The sequence below is a fragment of the Octopus bimaculoides genome, chromosome 2 (assembly GCF_001194135.2).
Source record: "Octopus bimaculoides isolate UCB-OBI-ISO-001 chromosome 2, ASM119413v2, whole genome shotgun sequence".
Lineage (NCBI taxonomy): Eukaryota > Metazoa > Mollusca > Cephalopoda > Octopoda > Octopodidae > Octopus > Octopus bimaculoides.
This window is the reverse complement of record NC_068982.1, coordinates 133196469-133200853: the sequence shown is the minus strand read 5'-3', so window position 1 is coordinate 133200853 and position 4385 is coordinate 133196469. Positions and strand designations below refer to the sequence as shown.

At 33.1% G+C, this 4385-nt stretch overlaps 1 long non-coding RNA gene across 1 annotated transcript in view; it reads left to right on the top strand.

Annotated features, from left to right (window-relative positions):
* Positions 1-4385, top strand: part of LOC128247028 (uncharacterized) — a 56068-nt gene that overhangs the window by 9713 nt on the left and 41970 nt on the right. The gene's annotated exons all lie outside the window — the stretch shown is intronic.

The following is a 4385-nucleotide window of genomic DNA, read 5'->3' as shown; positions in this document are numbered from 1 at the left end:
TTTAAAGCAAACACATAATTTTCTTATGGTTTCTTAAACATTCACTAGAACAAAACTGTACAAATCCAAATATATGGTACCCTAGGCATAACACCTACATGAACTTCTAACTTGTTGTCTCTTGAGGTCTCTGGGTGAGACTTGGATCCAACTTGTACAAATGCAAGACAAAAGTCAAACATAAAATAATAATAATAATAAAAAGAGCATTATCGCTGTGAAAACAACATCCATTCATAAATTTATTTATTCATTAATTTTTTTTAAAAAGTACATATTTTACCTATGAATTTGCGTGTGTAAACTGGGAATGCATACAATGAGCTTCTCTGCCCTAGGTGTACGGAAAACACTCGGCGAGAAATGGAAGAAAATTTGAAGAAAGAAAATCCTTTCTGCTAAAGGCACAAGGCCTGAAATTTGGGTGGGAGGGGACTAGTCGATTACACCGACCTCAGTGTTCCACTGGTACTTAATTTATCGACCCCAAAAGAATGAAAGGGTAAAGAATTTAATGTAAATGCTTAATTCGTTCCTCTTCCCCTACATCTTTCTGCTTATAATTCACACGCAGAAAGAAAAAAAGTTTCAATCTTTTAAAATATTCATGTATGTACATAAGCAGATATGCCTGATTAGGTAGTGATGGTGATGAGGTGGGGTGGAGGGAACACATAAAAATAATGATGACTAATCGTATTCGGGTTTGGTATTCACTGCGTTCCAAATGTGTCGTCTGCAATTGTTTGAGATTGAGCGACAAGAAGTCCATTGCGCTACATCTTCAGATCTACACGTTTGTATTTTTTACACTTTTTTTTAAACAAAATTAGTTTCATGTCACTTTAAAATTTTGATTTTTAAAGGTAAGAACCTAACGAATAATATATCAAATTATAATATTTAGCTAATTGCTTACAACCGACTTACAGGCAATTCATGAATATATTTTCGACATTCCTACACAATTATCTCCCTACCAACATCATTTTCTTGTAAATTCCAGAAAAAATGCATATTTTTAATAATGAAATTTTCTACAAGTATGCTTCAGATGATGTAGATTCCGGCTACATCGGAGTTTGTTGTGAAGAAATTTTTTTGCAAAAGAGGGGAACGGAATTTCGGAAAACTCACACGAATTTTGTTTCCTCATAACTTTCAGAAAAATGGATATTTTTCTATGATTTTTTTTTTTACAAATACCTTTCAAATGGTGTAGATCGGGGGTTTTCAGAGGGTTCGCAAGGACAAGATAGGGGGTCCGTGGACAGCAAATACTTTTTATGGGCAATTTGATTTTATATATGTTTTTTAATCGAAATCTTTTAATTGACAATAAACCTATTTGTTAAATACGGTTAAATAAATAAATGTAAAAATATATGTTATTTTAAGCAAATATTTATGTATAAATTTCATAAGCATTTATAAGGTAAAGCCTGAAATATAAAGGGGTCCGCAAGTCAAAAAGTTTGAAAACCCCTGGTGTAGATTACCATTATATCGGAATTTAAAGTGAAAAATATAATTGTTGAGCACACATACTGACATACATCACAATTTTTTTTCGAAATTTCAAGTTTCATTTTATAGATGTCGTGTGTTAAGTATGTATGTTTCCGAGCCCACCATTTTCTTTCATATTAAATTCCGATATAATGGTAATCGACACCATCTAAAAGATATCTGTAGAAAGTTTCATTAAAAAAATACCCATTTTTCTGAAAGTTATGAGGAAAAAAATTATTTTCACAACAAATTCCGGTGTAATCGGAATCCACATTACTTCAAGCATATTTGTAAAAAAATTTCATAAAAAAATATCCACTGGGGTTAGGTTATGATTAAAGTTTAAGGTAAACAGTTAAGATTAGAATAAGAGTTAAATGGAGAAAGAAGTGTCAAATAAAATTGAATTTGCACAAATTTCTTGCAGATTCATAATCTCCAACATATAAAACATTTTGACAAAAATAAAACCAGTTTCATGAAAGGTGTGTATTGCACAGTTCTGACCCTATTTAAAAAATTTTAGTGCCCAAATTTACATTTTGAGCTATTTTCTAAAGCAATGTACTACTTTTTGAATATCTTGTGATACTTCTAAGATTATGATATGCCAACATTGTGATAGGCAAAGAAATTTAGTGCCATTAAAAAAGGAACATTTTTATTTCCCTATTTTTAATATTTATTTTCCCCCATTTTTTTAAAGTAATAACACAGGGCTGTGATCGAAAATAACAAACTTCAAGTTAGTTCAAATGTGTTTGGGACTTATTTCAACGTCTAAAGACAATTTCACTGCAGTTTACCATGGAGAAAAAAATTCTCGTAGTAAAAGGTATACACCATTATCAGCTCAAAGCGCCTCCTGTGGCTGCTAGATGTACATATCTGGTTCTTTGCCATCTTCAATAGCGAATACCAAAGAGGATGGTGAAAGAGCCAGGAATGCATAAATGACCGTTTATCATGAGTGAGAATTTTTTCTCCCCAGTGAACTGCAGTGAAAATTGTCTTTTGAAGTTGAAATTGTCCCAAAGATATTTGAACTAATGTAAAGCTTGGTTGTTTTATTTAATTATTATTTTTTTCCATTGCATTTCCAAAATGTAGTGAACTCATGTGACTGTATTTATAAAGCTGTCTAGGCCAGGTACTGCATTTAGTGTACATATGTGTATATATATATATATGTGTGTGTGTGTGTATGAATATGTATGTTTTAATATATGTAAACTAACCAATACCAATTGCCAAGCAGTGGTGGTGGGAAAACACACCGGCCGTGCTGGAGTTACGCCTTGAAGGGTTTTAGTGAAACAAATCGACCCCACGGTTTATTCCTTAAGCCTGGTACTTATTCTATCTATCACTTTTGCCGAACCGCTAATAGATATCGTTACATATAAAATGAGAGTCAAACAAAGCAAGCTAATATGTAAATATTTAATAACAATGTAATTTTGTTTTCAAATTTTGACAAAGGCCAGCAATTTCCGGGAGGGGGTAAGTCGATTGCATCGCCTTCAGTACTCAACTGGTACTTATTTTATTGATTCTAAAAGGATGAAAGGCAAAGTCGACCTCAGTAGAATTTGAACTCAGAACGTGAAAACATGAAATGCCACTAAACATTTTGCCTGTCGTGCTACCGATTCTGCCAGTTCACCACCTTCTAGCAATGTAATATTAATATTACCTATGTTAAAGCAGTGGTTCCCAAAGTGGGCGGTATCCACCCACGGATGGGTGGGGCGGTGGAAAGTTCCAAGTTCCGATGAAGAAAAGTGGGGCAGCTGTTCATGTAAAAAGTGGGGCGATAATGGGGTAGCGATTTATGTAAAAACAGTAAAATAATGGGTTCATAACGTTAAGTTTTATTTGTGAAATACAGTTGCTTTGAATTTGCTTCCGAAAGAGGTCTATATTTGTGATGGTTAGTTGGGGTGGGGGTGCTAGGAATGTGGCCTAGATGTCAAGGAGGCGGCAGCCCGAAAAATGTTTGGGAACCATTGTGTTAAGCAATAGGCATGAATAAACAAATACTCCCCCCCCCCACTGAATTTGTTTCGTCATAACTTCCAAATAAATGGATATTTTTCGATGAAATTTTCTATTAATATGTTTCAGATGGTGTACATTCTGATTATATCTGAATTTGTTGTGAAACAAAAGTGTGTTGGGGGGGTGGGGGGATTCAGAAACTTCATACGGGTTGGCTTTGTTTCCTCATAACTTTCTGAAAAGTAGGTATTTTTAAATGAAGATTTTGAAAAAAATACCTTTTGGAGAATGTAGCTTATGAATATATCAGAATTTAATACACAAATAACAAATGGTGGAATAGCACACTTACATAAGGACATCGCTTTTTTTTTTTTCGAAAAATTTATAATCACAACAAATTCTAATATAATCTGAATCTACACCATATCTCCGTCATCTGAAGTATATTTCTAAAAAAATTCGTTTATAAATATCCATGTATCTGAAAGTTACGAGGAAAGAATTTTGTTGGGGCACATATGTGTAGGTATACTTCAGCTAAACCCGGTTGGTTACTGTATATCATTGTGCATGCGTTACAGGAAGTCCAAAGTGAACATATTATTTTAGATATATGCATATGAAAGAAACCCATCATATATATATATATATATATATATATATATGTATGTATATATATAATTACGTTATAACCTTCTCTAACTATAGTTCTCATTTTCGATTATAATGTCTTACGTTTAAGCTGGTTCCCATACTTTTCCCTGAGGAGAAGTTTACATTTTTAACATCGCCGATACCTATGGATCGCATAAATTGTAATTCTTCGAAACATATGTCAGAATAAAAGTATGCAGTTATAATATGCGTTT